This window comes from Eulemur rufifrons, chromosome 2 (assembly GCF_041146395.1).
Source record: "Eulemur rufifrons isolate Redbay chromosome 2, OSU_ERuf_1, whole genome shotgun sequence".
Lineage (NCBI taxonomy): Eukaryota > Metazoa > Chordata > Mammalia > Primates > Lemuridae > Eulemur > Eulemur rufifrons.
Window position 1 is genome coordinate 98,930,600 of NC_090984.1, and position 17,962 is coordinate 98,948,561.

The window sequence follows — 17,962 nt, forward strand, 5'->3', positions numbered from 1 at the left end:
TTTTTTTTCTCCTTCCAAGAATATTTGATAACTAATTTTTATTGTAAGTTCTTTTGTAGTGTTCCAGATAAGAATAATCACACAACACTCCAAATACAGCGTGTGGTGTACGTGTTGAATAAATAAAAATGACGAGGTTAGGAACAATATCACTGACGATCGCGGTGTCCCGTTTTAATTTAGAGGGCGCCAGCTACACGTCAGTGAGGGATTCTAAAGCTACCGGGCACACAGCACCCCGGGCCAGGACTTCCTAAGATAACCTTGACGCCGCTAAAGTTTCCAGACGGGGCCAGCTGAGAATTGACAAAAGGAGCCTCCGCCCGGTTGAGTCAGTCTCTCAGTTTTCTCGGCGGCTGCTCAAGTGCCAGGAATTTCTAGGCTTTCTCTTCCTCGGGCAAATCACGGTCTCCACCTTCCGCGGCGCTGGAACAGGTAAGCCGGGCGGCTGCGCCCTTGGGACGCGCTCAGGTGCCCGGCCCCGCCCCGGCCGCCGGCCCCTCCCTGCTCGGCGCGGCCCGGGCCCAGGTGCCGGCGCCCAGGTGCGCTGGGCGCGGGGCTGCAGCTCCGCCGGGCACCCGACAGCGGGCGCCGCTGCAGTAGCTCGCGGGCCGCGGAGCTGAGCAGCTTCGCGAGTTGGGGCAGCTCGTCGCGCTCGGCCCTGCTCAGCGGCGAGAGCTCCGCCCGGGAGCCGGCTTCCCCCAGCTGCGGGAGCCCGCGGGCGCCGAGGGGGCGGACCGACCTCCGCGCACCCTGCCGGCCCGGGGCGTGCAGAGGCGGGCGAGGGGCGAGCGCCCGGGAGCGCGGAGAGCCAGGCGGGCCCGGAGCGCGCTGGAGACACCCCGAGCGCCCCGCGCCCCGGCACCATGCGACCTGCCGCGCCTCCTCGCGGGCCCCGGGCTTCGCTCTCCGCTCGCTGAGCCCCTGCGCTCGCCACCACGGAAACTCGGAAAGAGGAGGCGAGACGTTGGAGAGCCCCGCGGAGACGGACTCGACTTCCCCTCCGCCCCCAAGAGGCTGCGGGTCCCCGGCTCCCTGGGCTTCTCTAGCTTTATCATGAACCTGGCGCGAGCTTGGCTTTAGGAGAAATTCAGAAGCCGGAGGGAGAGTCAAGGCAATTCTTTGGTTGCTAAGGTAATTGTAGTTGTGACCAAAATGGGCAAGAAACAAATGGGGGTAAGGGTGGTTTAAAACAGCCCCCCCCAACCCCATTCATTTGTGTTTGTTTCTTCTCCAGGGTGTGGGTGCTTGTCCATTTAAGATGCGTGACAGGTGCCGGTGTGTGTGTGTCTGCAGTTTGGGACTGTAGGAGCACGAGCTTACATAAGTGGTTAGGCAAGCTGGCGTGTGGACTTGTGTGGGATGGGTGCAGGTCTGCATATAAATCGTGTTCTGGGTTTCTGGGTGTGAAGCGCTCACCGACTGGGACGACAGTGAAGAGGAAGGTGCTTTTAGATACTAACGGTCTTCCCATTTTGTGATCACAGGTAGGGCAGCTTTACCTCAAAAGCAGACGTTCGTTAACTTTTTCTCTGAATAAGCTCGCCCATTTGTGGTTTGGAAGAAAAGAAAGTGCGTCTCTGTGGTGAGGTGTGGAGGGCCCGAGCGGGTAGGGAGGTCTGTTATTTCGGAACTGCTGGAGGAAAGGAGGAAAGGCATCCTCTAGGAGGATGCCAAGCAAACTGGTCGGTGAGGACAGTGAAGAGACGGTGTTTACAGTCCCTGTCAGACTGCGTAAAAAGTGGCCCAATGAGACAGGGAAAGTGACCCAGAAAATTTAATTTTGTTCAGAATGAAAGCTGCTGTATTTCAATTTTTTTTTAATTTGATGGAGTAGGAACGTTATTTTCTTTCTCTCTTGTTGAGACCAGTGGCATTTTTGTGCTACAAATTGAAGATATTTTGGGTCTTGTTGGCTTAGAATTGTTCTCTCAGTATTTATCAGTGCATAGGGGCTGGATCTGCAGCTCAGACCTGTTTTGATCAGTACCTTTTAGCAGCCCCAAAGTAAAACTGCAAAAATAATCAGGACTGGGTAAAACCTCACATTGGACTCTTTTTTCTTCAGGGGTGGCGAGAGATGGAAGAATAAGAACTAGGCTTGTAAGTATCAGAATGGAGTTTGAGAATGAGCTACAAGTTTGTGTGTGTGGTGTTTGTGAAAGAGTGTTAGACTAAAAAGAAACTGTTAGGTTTACCTTAATGTGTTAACAACAAGGCTCTTACAGGTCAATTTTCTAGGCAAATGGGTGATTATGTGGCGTGGGAACTGGGCTATTGGTGGGAAACTTTCTGTGAGTTGTATATTCTTTATTCATATTCTTAGTTTATTAATTTTGCAATGAGTGAGACTAACCTTATGAAGAAAAGTAGAAGACTGAGGGAAATTTTAGACTTTTTGGAGAGACACCTTTGTAAACCAAAGCTTGCATGCTGAATAGGGAAAGTCAAGATGATAAATTCTTTTTTGAGTTCTCTGACACTGTACCACTCTTGGGCTAAATTGTTGTGAAAATATGGTAATTTCATGTATTATAAACTATATATAGAAAGTCTATTCCCAACAACTTTTCCTTTCCCTAAAGAGTCTACAAATTCTAGAAATATCAACTATTGGGAGGTATTGTGATGAAGGGGAGAGTGACTGCTGTTTCCTTTTTCATATTCATTTCATTGGTCCTTAACTTTACTTCCGGTTTCCTTGAAGAAATTTCAGTTAACATTCACGGAATTTATATTGCTGACAGTTTCGGTAAAACAAAGCTAGTGTTTCTTTGAAGCAACAAATTTGTCTTATCACGTGAAACATTACAACAGTGCTTTTGTGGCAGAAATGTCTCTTTAAAGGAGCCCATTTTAATTATTTATTTATTTTTGGCCTGTGGAATAAGAGATCTAACATAGATATTTTTTTAAGTGAGCAAACATTTCTTGAGAAAGAAAAAAAAATTTAAGGGCATTTTGGTCAATGAAAGTTGCCAGTAATTTTGAATGTCTTATTGTCCACAGGGATGGAATTTTATTAGTATCCTTCTGTTTTTTATCTCTCTGATCTTCTCCCATGCATTTTATCCCCTGAACTCCTAAGACTATGCCAGGAATTGCTGAACATTCTGTTTTGTGCCAGGGGTTAAACATCAGGGAGATATGAGTAAGGAGTTGTGTGTCACATAAACGTTTTTCAAAAGGGATGTTCTCAGAGATCTCAATACTGGGATTAATTTTTTTCTTCAGCTTCACAGTTAGCTTGTCTTAACTCATAGTGCTTTGAACCTAGGAAAGCATTTGACCTCTTCATTTTCAGTGCCAGCTGGAAGGAATATATTTACTGAATTTCATCCTCATTGTAACATAAGGCATGATATAAATAATTACTATACACACAATATCCTGCTGTATGGAAAGAAATAGAATTACAAAATAAACCTTCGGGTTGGGTGATATGGATATAATGTTTGAAAAAACAGTTTTACTTTTTCCCTGATTATAAAAGTTATATTTAGCTATTGAGGAAAATACAGAGAATAAAAGAAAGATTATTCATAATCTCCCATGGAGGGTGAACCACTATGAACATTTCTTCAAACTGTATGTTCTTCCAGATATTATTCTGGTTGCATTATTCATTATATTTCTACCCTTTCTCCCTCTCCCCCTCCAAATTTTTAAATCCTATAAATATTAATACAACTTGGAGATGTGTTAAAGGTTTGGAAAATTACTGCTTGCTTACTGGATCATTTTCGATAGATCAGCTTTTAATTTTTGTTAGTGGTCTTTGTTTTCTAAGAGAGTAGGTTCTCTCTTTCTCTTTGAAAACCAATGTTTTTACTTTGGGCCAGAAATACTTGGGGCTCCCCAACAGATTTAGAGATTAAAGCATCAGAAAAGAAGTAGAAAAAAACATTGGCCATTCAGGATGAGAGACCTAAGTTCTGGTTGCAATTCCTTCGCCAACTTCTTGTGTGGTTTTTGGCCTCTGGACCTCTGTTTCCTTAAAGTACAAATGACACTTTTAAATTTAGCTCAATAAGCTAATGACATATTTGTTGCTTTGACATTTGATGAGAATGATCTTTGTTTGAAGAAGTCTTATTCAAACATAGATGGCTGGGGGTCACCCCCAGAATCTCTGATTCATTCTTTCTGGGCTAGAGCCTGGGATTTTATATTTCTAACAAGTCCCCAGATGATGCTGACTCTGCTGCTCTGGTGATGACACTCAAAACTAGAGGGTAAGTTTCTTGAGGGCAAAAACCCTGTTTCATTTTTCTTTGCATCCATCTACCCAGTGCCCAACAATGTACCTGCCAATAGGTGTTCGGTGAGCATTGGTTGAATAAATATCAGTTTTCTCCATGGGAACATCTTTCTGAAGTAGTTCAGATAAAATAAAATAATCATCTAGAATTTGGAACCCTTAGGTATGTAGTAAGAGTAAAAACTAGTCACGAAACCCAGTTCTTCAAACTGCAAGGAAAGCAAAATTACTTACAAGCAGGCAGTTAAAATGAACATTAAACTTATTGAGTTACATTAAATAACTAGAAGTATTTGCTTGAGATATTACAAACCACGAAGTTTACTAAATACTTCTCTGTGGCCTCCCCTGGGACTTTTAAGAAGCAATTTATTTTCTACTACATACGTATATTTCAAAAGTGGAGGAGGGGAGTTCACTATTAATTACCCCAATTAACAAAGCAGCAGGTAAAGCAAGCAGTGGCACCTCCCCACTGTCCCCTTCCTACCAATAAAAAGGCAGAACAATGCTTGTTAGAGGCCCACCACCATTGTATAAGATAGGTCCCCATTTTATGATTGAGGAAACTTAAGACTTAGAGAAACAGATTAACCTACATAAGCCCACAAAGCTAATAAGTGGCAGCATCAGAAATCAGTCCTAGGCCTCTTAACAGCAAAGGGTGTTGTGCTTCACCACTTCCCTTTACTAATATGGAGTGAGTGTATTTGATATCTAGGAGATTCTGGCCTACTACAATACCCCAGTGAGAATGTTTGGTCATCCTTATATGGCTACTTTTTGAACAGAAACCTAATCTTTTCTTTCTACTTAGGTGTTAGAAACATAGTATACAAAGAACACCCATTTTTATGTATGGAGACTTTAAAAAAAATGTGTACATATTTGAATATGAACAAAGTAGATGCTCATTTAATTCAGGCTATTAAAATGAGTTGTTGCAGAGACTAGCTGTCTGGCTTCTTTAAATAGTTTGGTAAAACCATCAAAGGGAAAGGTCACCTTTAAATTTTTGCGTAGTACAATAGTACATATTCCCTTATTCACTAGTATCTACCCTACCTGAGAGGCTATTTTCTTGCCCAAGTGGAAGTGTGTATTACTCAAAGCTTTCTGAGCTGAGGGTCTCCCGCATGAATGGGAGCTAGTGGTGGCACTCCTTTGGAGGTACCCAAGGCACTTGTGTTGCACTCACAGAGATCTGGCTAGCCCAAAGCCCAGACAGAGAACTGCTATTGTTTGCTCTTAAGGTAGCACAACAAGCATTTACACACACTGTTAATTGTGTTTTGGAGAATCAATTTCCTCCTTTGTAAAATAACAATAAAAAATATACTTCTTGAGTATGTTTGACCACGAGGAGAACACAGGATCCTGTATAGAATACGGGGCATAGGAGGCGTAGTTACTTAAGAAGATGGAACTGTTACTCCATTGTATCTGTTATCTGATAATTTTGATATTGAGTCTGTTGGGAAATAAATGTTTCAGGGTAATTGTTCCTTCATTTTTCTGTTCCTGAGGACTTGCTGTATCAGTCTAGCATTTGAGGGACTCCCAAGTCTCTTTGAGAATCCTGCTCTGTAGTTCTAATATTGAGATTGAGGAGGCTTGCAGAAAGCAAGTGGCCCAGACCTCTAGTGGGAGAAGGCAGAGTGGGAAGATCTCCTTTGAGGTAGCCAAAGATGCCTTCATTTCCTTGAGGCTGAAGGCCATTAATCATCAGCAGGAAGAGAAGTGAAAAAGAGGAGACTGCTGCTATAATGGTATTGCTTATGTCAGACACCCAGAGCAAGCCCATGTTTTATTTTTTCTCTACCTCCTTGTATTTCTGATAGTGGTTGGCACATAGTAGGAGTTTGGTAAATGTTTGCTGAGTTGTTGACTTGCAGAGTGACAGCTATGGGTGGGAGTAAATGGGAGGAGGGATGGACTAGTGTGGGTGTGGATGTATGGATTGGTATGAGTGTGATGCAAGGTGCAAACAGCTATAACAGCCATTCTGATTGCTTGCTTGATTTTACCTGGCTAGATCCACTTCAGATCCATGATGTAGTGGGACCTTCATCTTAGCTTCCAATTATTCATTAGTGTTTGTCTTCCCCATGGGGGTGTGATCTGTTTGTCTGGATTTTTTGTTTTGTTTTGTTTTTGACCATATTTTTTACCTCCATGCCCATCACAAGGCCACAAACATCGTAAATGCTTGATAAAAGTTGGTTGCCCAACCTAAAGTTGCTCAGCCTAAAAGCTATGGATCTGTCATATAGTGGTAGGCGGATCTTATAAAATAACAACAGCATTTGTAAAACTTTTTGTAGTTCAAAGTCCTTTAACAGGAGTTAAAGGTGGTATAACTCCCATTTTACAGATGAGGAAACTGAAGCTGAAAAGAGGTTCAACTACTTTGCCCTAGATCAGATAGTCATTGAGTAAAGGAAACAAGACTTAAACTCAGATCTTATCAGATCCCAAAGTCTTGACCTTGAGATAATTTCAGCTGTCTTGGACAGATGATAGGAATAAACAGAAAATTAGTAATAAAGAATGTTAAGTGACAGTTTAGGAAAGAATGTCTGGAATTTTACAAGTCAGATTTGGTAACAAATAGATGATGAAGGCAATACGTATGGTACAGTTCAATTCAGAGTGAGGGCATTTTATCATCAGCTCTGGAAGACACAGGCTTTGGGAAACAGGAAGAAATTTCATAGGTGGAGAGAGGGATAACGACAAGATTTTCATGTGTGAGGTGTCGATGATACAGTCATTTGTCACTTCACTACGAGGATGTGTTCTGAGAAATGCATCCTTAGGTGGTTTCATCGTTGTGCAAACATCGCAGGGTGTACTTACACAAACCCATGTGGTATAGCCTACTGCACACCTAGCCTGTGTGGTCTGGCCTATTGCTCCTAGGCTACAAACCTGTACAGCATGTTGCTGTACTGAATACTGTGGGTAATTACAACACAATGGTAAATACTTGTGTATCTAAACACATCTAAACATAGAAAAGGCCTGAAATATTATGTGGTGCATGACTGTAATTGCTTTTTAAACCAATTATTGTTTGATTTCAGAGTAAGAACTGATATTTTCAATCTTCATAGTCAAAGCCATCCCAGACCACCGTAGCTGAAATAGTAACTCCTGCCCCTGTTCATTGCTCTTTGTTGTCTTACCTGCTCTATTTTTTTTTTATTTCATCTTATTGTTGTGGGGGATACAGAATTGCAGGTTACATACGTTGCCCATGTACCGCCTTTCCCGCCAAGTCAGAGCTCCAGGCGTGTCTGTTCCCCAGATAGTGTGCGTTGCACCCATCATGTAGGTATATATCCCTCCCCTCCCCACCCCCCTTTCCCGAGTCAGCACCTTCAAGCGTTACCATTCCCCAAACGGTGCGCAATGCACTCATTGTGTAGGCATACCCCCATCCCCTACCCCACCCCCCACCTCAGTCTGATATCCGATTGGTGTCGTTCCCAGATGTGTATTTAGGTGATGATCAAGGAAACCAATTTTCTGGTGAGTACATGTGATGCTTGTTTTTCCATTCTTGGGATACTTCACTTAATATAATGGGTTCCAACTCTCTCCAGGAGAACCATAGAGATGTCGTATCTTCATTATTCCTTATAGCTGAGTAATATTTCATGGTATACATATACCACAGCTTACTAATCCAATCATGTATTGATGGGCATTTGGGTTGTTTCCACATCTTTGCTATTGTGAATTGTGCTGCTATAAACATTCGGGTACATGTGTCTTTGTTACAGAATGACCTTTTTCCCTTTGGGTATAGCTTTATCACCATGACATTGCATTCTATGCATTTATTTACACATTGTCTGTCTCCTTCCACTGGAATATACATTCCATGAGAGCAGAGACTGTTTCATTTCCTGTCGTAGCTCCAGCATCTGTCACAGATTCTGGCTCGTAGTCATTGTTTAAGAACGATTTGTGGGATGAATGAATGAAGGAAAAAGCATTAGAAAATGAGTTGCAAACTCAAATGACAGGACCAGTTAGGGAAAGGAAATGAAGGAAACAAGTGGGGTTTCTTTCATAATGGTAACTTAAGTTGTATTTTTAAAAATCAAAACATGCTTTGTTTGTGTGATTTTACTCCCAGAAGGAAATACATTTATACCCATTTTTCTTTAAATATGGGGTCCTCTGACCCATTTAGAGAGAGACGTGGGTACCAAATAGCATTTCCTTTATCCTAAAAGCAAAACTGCCATCCATGTGTGATGATGAACGGCATCTAGCTCTGGACCTCAAGGTTGGGAAGGCTTTAGGGACAGGGAAGGACTGTGTTAAAGCAAAAGGTATGTGCTGCTCAGAAAGCCCTGTTGTTGTTATGTTTTAATCCATTTTTAAATCATTAACAATTAATTCCAATTAGAAAAATATATAGATCTACACTGCCTAATCCTAGAGAAACACTTGTTTGAGTGCTGTGTTTTATCTATTTGTGACCTCTCTAGAAAAAAGACAAGTTTAAATAAAATGTCCAGCGTATTTTTTCTCTTAAACTGCTATGTAAGTGCTACTGTGTCCAGATTCCAAACGAAGCAGGAAGGTGCCATTATGTTGTTTTGCTGACCGTACATCCTAATACAAAGACTGATTCAGCAGCTGGTCAAAATAGAAAGGACACATTCACAAAAAATAAATCTATTGATTATATTTTAGACTTTTTATTTTAGGGAAAGGCACTTTCATTTTCAGTATAGCAATATAGCAGGTAGTTTAGGGCTGCGGTCCCCAAATCCTAGGCCACGCCTGAACGAGCCCTTCTCTGTCTGTGGAAAAATGGAAAAATTGTCTTCCATGAAACTTAGGACCTGGGCAGCACAGCAGGAGGTGAGTGGTGGGCAAGGGAGCGAAACTTCATCTGTATTTACAGCTGTTCCCCATCACTTGCATCACCATCTGAGCTCCGCCCCACCCCCAGCCAGCACACCCCCCATCCATGGAAAAATTGTCTTCCATGAAACTGGTCCCTGGTGCCAAAAATGTTGGGAACTGCTGGTTTAGTGGCTTGGCTGCTGATACATGTTGGGATAAACTTTATCTAACAAACTGGGCATGACTGATTAGGAAGTCCTCAGATACCTCGCCCCGATGCAAAGGGTATTTAGTGTCATGCCAAAGCGTCTGCTTATCAATTCCAGGTTTTCATTTTTGGGGCTTCCTTTAGCTTTCAAAAGCTTCTGTACAAAAACCACTTTCCCTGCCTGCCCTCTGCCTTAAAACCCTCCCACCACTTTAAAAAAAAATCTGTTTCAAACCTGCAGTTTCCGGTATTTTCTAATTATCCTTAATAGGAGTGACCATCAGGCTATCAAAAATGTATTTGGAAATAGGTTTAAGTTTATCTTTGTTTATTGGTAATGCTTGGTTTGGGAAAGTTTTCTGTGGTTGAGACTGGCCATGTTGTTGGATATATGAAGATAGAGCAGTGATTGATAAAACTGGAAATGCAAGTTGGGGCCAGCCTGTGAGGGACTGGAATGCCACTTACATAGGATAATTGTGATGACAGTGGTGGTGATTCAGGGCTCACTTGGATGCAGACAAAACAACAACAACAACACACACACACACACACACACACACACACAAAACCCCCAACAATACCCCTACTGAACCCAAGAAAAGTCCAATATTTCAAGCAAAAATAAATTTTTCTAGCTATCTATCTGAGAATTCAGGCGTGGCTGGATCCAGGGACTTAAACGACATTATCAGCTCTCTTACCTGACACCTTTTGTGTTCTTTCTCCCTCTGTGACACTAGAGAAAAAGAAGATGGTCACTAATATTCCCACCCTCACATCCTTTCAATACAGTCACCTCCTGGGGAAGGGATTTTCTTTCTTCCAGTGTGCTTATCTCAGTCTCAGGGAAGGACTCTGGTCCAGATTAGTCGCATGGCTATGTTGGGCCAATCTGAGTGACCAGTGATAAGGTGCCATCTGGCTGGGACAGTTCACAGGCCTGTCTTTCTCTACTAGAAGAAGATAATTTGATAGGAAAATATACTAGGCAATCCGAAAGAGGAACTGCCTCAATCTTCTAAACTTGCTGAAGAACTTTGTATTTTATTTGTTGGGCAGTAGAAAGTTATTAAGAACAAATGCAGAGTATTTCAGTCCTTGGGGGAGTTCTAGAATGTTTTATGAGTTGGAAGACTTTCCAACTCTTGGAAGATACTGTGAGGCGTTCCTTTAATTGTATATTTTAAATCTCATTTCACTTCTGTGCTGGTTCTCTCATTCAATGATTACTGCTTCTTGTCTGTGCCAACTGCACAGACACAGGGCAAGTGCATGCAGTGGTGACAGACACCACCACTTCTGGCCCGCTTGCCATCCCTGCAACCATAGCCCTCCCATTGTAGGACTTGCGTATGGCTGTGCCTGAGATGGCTCAGATATCAACTTAAGGACCAGATATGCTGTATCCTTCTCTCAGATCTGCCTTTATTTGCACTATTCTTATTTAAACATACAATTCTATTAAATATATTAATATTTATAGTAAAGTAGACAAATCATTGCTCAATGAATTTTCCAACAGTAAACGTATCCATGTTCTCTCTCCCAGATCTAGAAATAGAATATGACCATTCCCCCAGGGACCACCTCCTGAGCCTTCCCAGTGAATACACACCCTCTTTTACCCAGTGGTAACCACTAACCTGGTTTACTTATTTACTTTTTAAGAGATAGGGTCTTGCTATGTTGCTCAGGCTGGCCACGAACTCCTGGGCTCAAGCACTCCTCCCACTTTAGCTTCCCAGGTAGCTACCACTAACCTGATTTCCAACACTATAGCTTTTTCACTTTTTAAATATATGAAATATATATGGAATCCTACATATATGTATGTATTCTTTTTTGTTTTTTGGATTCTTATATACAGCATTCATGTTGTGATACACGGGAATAGTTTATTCATTTTTTTCTTGCTATATAGCATTTTACTTTGTGATATTCCACAAACTATTTATTGATCTACCATTGATGGACATTTGGGACTTTGGCCAGTTTAGGGATATTATGAATAGTGCTGCTGTGAACATTTCCATGTGTTTCATGGTACACATATGAATGCCTTTCTGTTTGGTATACACCTAAGACTGTTTGCTGGGTCATGGGGTATGCATATGTTCAGCTTTAGTAGGTCCTCACAAAGAGTTTTCCAAAGTGGTTGTACTTTTTATACTCTTAACATCACTTTGTGAGTGTTTTAGTTTCTCTATATCCTTGACAAGTCTTGGGATCATTAACTTTTGAATTTTAGCCATTCTGGTGGGTATGTAGTGGTATGTCATTAGGGTTTCAATTTGCATTTCTCTGGTGACTAATGATATTGTGCTTTTTAAGTACATATATTTTTGCCACTTTTATTCATCTTTTATAGTGCCTGTTCAAGTTTTTTGCCTATTTTTCTACTGGATTGACGATCTGTTTCTTGTTGAGTTGTAGGAGTCTTTTAAAAAACAAATTCCTAATACAAATAGTTTTACCAGTGATATGTATTTAAAATATCTTTTCCCACATCTAATGGCTTGCCTTTTACTCTCTTTAGATGAATAGTAGATTTTTTAATATAATCCAATTTATCCATCTCATCCTTTATGGTTATTATTCTCTGTGCCCGCTTTAAGAAATTTTTGCTTACCCTAAGGTTATGAAGCTACTTTGTTTTAATTTTTAGAAGCTCTATTATTTTGCCTTCTATCTTTAGATCAAAAATCCACCTGGGGTTGATTTTTGTCTATGGCATGGAAAATACATCTGTATTTATTTTGTTTTCCATATGGAGATCTAGTTAACCCAGCACCACTTATTGAAAAATCTCGTTTCCACTGCCCTGAAATGTCACCTTTGTTGTCAGTCAGGTGATCCTACATATATGGGTCTGTCTCTGTGTTTTCTAGTCCCTTTTAATTTTATATTTGTCTATCCTAATACTGACGCCCCACTGTCTTAATTACATGAGATTTATAATAAGTCTTGATATCCAGTAGTGTATGTACTCAAGCTTTGTTCTTATTTGAGAATAGTTTGGTTATTCTTAGCCATTTGCATTGCTATGTAATTTTTAAAATCATCTTTTGATAGGATTTTGATTGGGATTGCATTACCTCTCTAGCCCAAAAGGGCAATAAATGAATATCTTTACAGTGTTGACTATTTCAACCCATTAATATGGTAGATCCCTATGTTTATTTAGATCTTTCATTTCTGTTAGTGTTTTTGTATCCCTCTATGTTGTAAAAGTATTGCGCATCTTTTTAAAGACATATTTCTAGTATTTGAAGTTATTTGATGCTATTGTAAGTGGTAACTTTGAAAAACATGTTCTCTGATTTTTTTTGCTGATATATAAAAATACAATTGAGTTTTATTTATTGACTTTGTATCCAGTGACTTAGCTAAATTAGCTTATTAATTCTAATAGTTCTGTGCAGATGATTTTGAATTTTCCATGTATACAATTAAATTACCTGCAAAACAGTTTTTACTTTTACCTTTCTAATCACTGCGACTTTTGTTATTCTTTTTATTGCCTTTTGCATTGGCTAAGACCTCTAATATAATGGGGACTAGAAGTGGTGATAGTGAGTATCCTGGTCTCATTTCTATTCTCAGTGGGAATGTTTTCAGAGTTTGACTATTAGATATTGTGGTTGCTGTAAGTGTTTTACAAATACCCTTTGACAGATTAAGCAAGTCCCCTTACATGCAAATTTGACTAAGAATATTTTCATGAATGCTCTTCAATTTGTTGACTTTGGCTCAATACTTTAAAGCAATAGTTCCTGGAATATCAGGCTCACCTCTGTACCTGCCTTTCCCTTGGATCTTGATCCTGTGTGTACTCAGTGCCTTGGGAACTCTTTTTTAAATATATGTTTTATCCACCTTTTCCAGTTGTTCTTGAGAGTTGATCTGTAACAAGCTAGATCCTCATTGTAGGAAGTGGTACTGTACATTCTAATTGTACTATTTTTGTCTTCCATCTACATGGTATGAGTAAAACTGTAAAACTAACCCCCAAGAACCTATTCAATTGTTATTTCTTTGACCTATATTGCTTCTGGCTGGTGAGTTTTGTGAATAGATCTTTCTTTTGTTAAGTTTTGCTATCTTAAGAAGAGGAAAAGCCTATTGCTGCTCCAAATGTATGCATTATGGAGGCATAGCGAGATACACCATATATTACATTTAAATGCCTAGTTTTAGGGTATAAACATACTGATTTTACCTGTTCTTTAAAAAAAAAAAAAAGAAAGAAAGAAAACAATGAGATCCCAAGAAATAAAACTGACATTCTTTAAAAAAAAAAAAAAAAAGCCAATCAGAGTGCTTTTCTTCTTGGGTCCCCTGGGAACATGTCATCCTCTTCATCTCTTAGTCATCCCCTTCTTGTGTATAAAAATTGGCAAAGCTTCTCTGTCACTCCCACTTCTTTTCTAGCAGTCATACACTCTTTCATGTGAAATAAGAGAATAATAAAATTTTACTTCTGCAGTCCCTACCGTCAGTCGTATGAGAAGCTATAATTTTAGAACCCATCCTTATAAAATGTCAGTCCCCTCATGTGAGAGGAGAGGCATTTGGGATCTCAAGACCCAAGTTCTAATGCTGGCCATATTACTAAGCAGCAGATCATTCGAATACACCTTGACCTCCCCAGGCCTTAGTGTCATCCTCTGAAGAATAAAGACTTAGACTTGTTCAAGGGACAGGAAAAATGTTTATGTAAGAGACTAAACAATCAATATGTTGAGATTTGTGGGCCACTACTCAACTCTGCCATTGTAGTGCAAAAACAATCATAGGCCATGAATAAACAAATGGGTGTTTTTTTATAAAACTTTATTAATAGGCCCAAATTTGAATTTCATACAGTTTTATGTGTCATAAAATATTATTCTTCTTTTAACTTCCTTCAACCATCTAAAAAATGTAAAAACCATTCTTGGCAAACAGATGGTCTAGAAACAGGCAGCAGGCTACATTTGTCCCATGGGCTCTGGTTTACCAACTTGTGAGCTAGTTGACTGTCAAGGGCTATTCCACAGCTCTGTGTTAGGACTGATCTACTAATCTTTTTAGAAAATATTTTTTCCTATCTCACGAACATTGTTCAAAAGGGGCTATTCCTTTCTTTTAGATTAAGAATAAGAAAAATAAAGGATTTTATTTTACCTTTATTCCTTCTCCCTTGCTTGCTCTTTCTTTTTGTAGATCCAAGTTTCGAACCTATATCATTTTCCTCTTTCAGAAGAACTTTTAGCATTTCTTGCGTGGCAGGTCTACTGGGGATGAATTTCCTCAGTTTTTGCTTGCCTGAGAAAGTCTTTGTTTTTCCTCCACTTTTGAAGGATAATTGCACTAGATGTAGAATTCTAAGTGGGTGTCTTTTTTTTTTCTTTCAACATTTTAAGTATTTCACTCCACACTCAGGCTTGCATGGCTTGTGATGAGAAGGGCTCTGTAATTCATATCTTTGTTCTTCTATAGGTGAGGATCTGGCTTCTTTCAAGATTTTCTCTTTGTCTTTTGTTTTCTACAGTTTGAATATGATGCACCTAGGTGTAGTTTTTTGGGAGGCGGGGTGAGTATTTATCCTGATTGGTGTTTTCTGATCTTCCTGGATCTGTGGTTTGTTGTATGTCATTAATTTTGGAGAGTTCTCAGCCGTTATCTCTTCAAATATTTCTTCTACTCCTTTCTCTCTTTCTCCTCCGGAGTTCTGATTACACTTATGTTACACCTTTTGATATTGTTTTGCAGTCCTTGAATGTCATTTTTTAAAAAATTTTTCCCGTAATTCTCCCTATTTCTTTTTAGTTTGGAAATTTTCTATTGACCTTTAAGTTCACTGATTCTTTCTTGGCCATTTTGAATCTGCCGATGAGCCCAGGAAAGGCGTTCTTCATTTGCACAGTGTTTTTGATTTTTAGCATTTCCTTTTTAAAGGAGTTTTTTAAAAAAGAGTTTCTGTCTTTCTGCTTTCATTACCATTTTCTTTTTCCATTACAACCCTTAACATTTTAAATCATAGTTATTTTAAATTTCCTGTCTGTTAATGACACAGATAATTCCAACATCTGTGTCATATCTGAATCTGATTCTGATGATTGCTTGTCTCTTCAGAATGTGTTTTTTTCCTTGCCTTTTAGCATGCTTTGTAATTCTTTGTTGAAAGCCAGACATGATGTATTGAGTAATAGGAACTGAGGTAGATAGCGGTTACGTGCGGTTTGATTTAATCTGGCTGGGAGTTGGGCTATGTTTAGTGTTTGCTGTGGCTGTATGTGCCAGAGGCTTCAAAACCCCCTAGTGTCCTTACTTTTGTCTTCTCTCTTGACTTTAGGTTTCCTAAGTACTCGTCCTCAGGGAGTTTGTGTCCTGGAGGTCTTTGAGCTGTAATCTGCTCTTATACTGGAGCCTGTTGGCGGGGCAGTGGTGTGTAAGTGAGCAGGAATGTTCTGTAACCATCCAATTAAGAGCCAAAATGGAAGAACTTCCCTTTAGTAAATGCAGTAATACTTTCCCCTATAAAATAAGGAAAGATGGAGAACATGGTGGCTTAGATGAGGGTGTCTGAAGATGAGGGACTTGCCTTCTGCTGGCTTCCATTTCTTTAGTGAATTTTGTGTTTGAAGAGAATAGGCTGGAGTGTAGTGGCATCATCATAGCTCACTGCAACCTCAAACTCCTGGGCTCAAGTGATCCTCCCACCTTAGCCTCTTGAGCAGCTGGGACTACTGGTATGTGCCACTGTGCTGGGGTAATTTTTTTTTTTTTTTTTTAATTTTTTGTAGAGATGTGGTCTCACTCTGTTGCTCAGGCTGGTCTCGAACTTCTGGCCGCAGCCTCCCAAAGTGCTGGGATTACAGGCGTTAGCCATCACCCCTCGCCCTCTTCAGTGAAGTGAGTCCATCAATGGAGGCTTTCTGTTAAGTGTGAGCAAGAACAAGATAGGAGATAGCCAATTCAAAAAGGGAGAAAGCAAGCTTGGTGGGAAAACATTTTAGGTTTGGCGGGCAGTGTTGACTACTCATTTAAAGTTTGTGGTCATGAATTTAAAATGCAGCCAGTCAGCCTGTTTGTGTGATTTTCTCCCCACCCCAAAGCATTCATCCATTTGGATGTGAGCTTGGAGTTGGTGGACGTGTGGGTTCCATCAGTGTTGGAGTTTTGCGAGGGCAGTATGACATCGCAAGGGGGAGGTGTGGCAGAAGAGGGTATTTGCAAGGGAGTGATTGGGAGTGACTGTAACCAGGGAGCAGACAGTGAAGGCAGAGTGAGGAGTAGTAATGGATGGTGAACAAGTTGTGCGTTCAGTGGAGTGACTGTCTAAGTAAGTTTGAAGGAAGTTTGGAGTGTGTGTGGAGGAAGGGAGCTGGGAAGAGCAAAGGTGGACAGAGTCGGGGATGCTTGTACCCGGAGCTGAGGTGATACAGACACTGGTGATGACAAGGTTCACTCGAGGTGGCGGCTGAGGAGGAAGAAGGTTCAGGTGGGGAAACAAGGAACTGAGAAACCGACTTTTCAGGTAGGTCTTTGGTGTTAAAGTTACTGAGATCGATGGAGAAGAAAACCTCTGAGAGCTGGAGGCTGGGAGTCTTCAGGAAATGAAAAGGCACAAGCAGGCGGGAGGTGGAAAACAGCAGTGAGGACGGGTAGACAGTGGCATAGCCAGATGGCCTGAGTGTCCCAGCAGGGATTTGTGTCAGAAGGAGGGAGGGAAATCGTTCGGAGCAGCAGCGGAGAGCCAGGAGGATGCTTCTCCTACTTCCTGTTCTCAAGATATATGGGGTGAGGACAGCTGGGCTGCCGGGGAGGGGATGTCCTCAGGGGAAGGCAAGTTTCCATGAAGGTCATAGAAGGTCAAAGTTCAGAGAGGAAGTGGAAGGACACAGTGGGCATACTGTTTACAGAAGAGGAGATCAAGGAGTGGGACGGGTCTGTGGGGAGTCGGCAGGGCTGAGACTGTCCAGAGCAGGGCGGATGGAGTTCGGAGCCCTCGGAAGAGGATGCCTGGGTGGCATCTGGCTGTACCTGCACTTCCAGCAGCGATTGGAGTAATAGGACTCCCAGGCCCAGCACATCCCGTTATGTGGCCGACTTTCCACCTCTCCCTCCCAGATCAATTTTAGGACTTTTGCTTAACATAGGGAGTGTAAAATACTTTTCTTTATAAGCAGCTTTGGTAGACTGATTTGTTTAGGCTGTCAGGCAACTGTAGCAATTTAGGATTGTGTTTGTTTATATTAAGGTAGTATTAATAGGGAGAAGTCAATTTCACTGATAAACTAGGAAGTGGAATGAAGGAAACACAGATTAGTTGAGGACCTACTATGTACCAGGCTTTGCACTAAATACTTTCTGCATTGGGTTTCACTGGAGACCTGCTGGATTTCACTGATGTGTTTGTGGGAAAGACCATGGGCATCGGAGTTAGTCCTGGGTTTGGATTTTAGTTCCTTGGCGGACAAGCTGTGTTATTTTGGGCAAGTTACCCAGGTTCTCCAGGCTTCATTTTCTCATGTATTAATAGATTGGGAATAACCTCCACCTGTTGTGGTGGCTGTGAAGAGCGGCCCAGGTGATTGTACTGAGCAGACCAGGCTGAGAGCCACTGTAGCAGGGTG

The 17,962-nt window shown here is 41.1% G+C and overlaps 1 protein-coding gene across 1 annotated transcript in view; it reads left to right on the plus strand.

Annotated features, from left to right (window-relative positions):
- Window positions 1-411: 411 nt before the first annotated feature.
- RGS6 (regulator of G protein signaling 6) overlaps window positions 412-17,962 on the plus strand; it is a 541,364-nt gene continuing 523,813 nt past the window's right edge. Inside the window, exon 1 of the mRNA XM_069465091.1 lies at window positions 412-435. The gene's annotated coding sequence lies outside the window, so the exon portion shown is untranslated. The remainder of the gene's footprint in view (window positions 436-17,962) is intronic.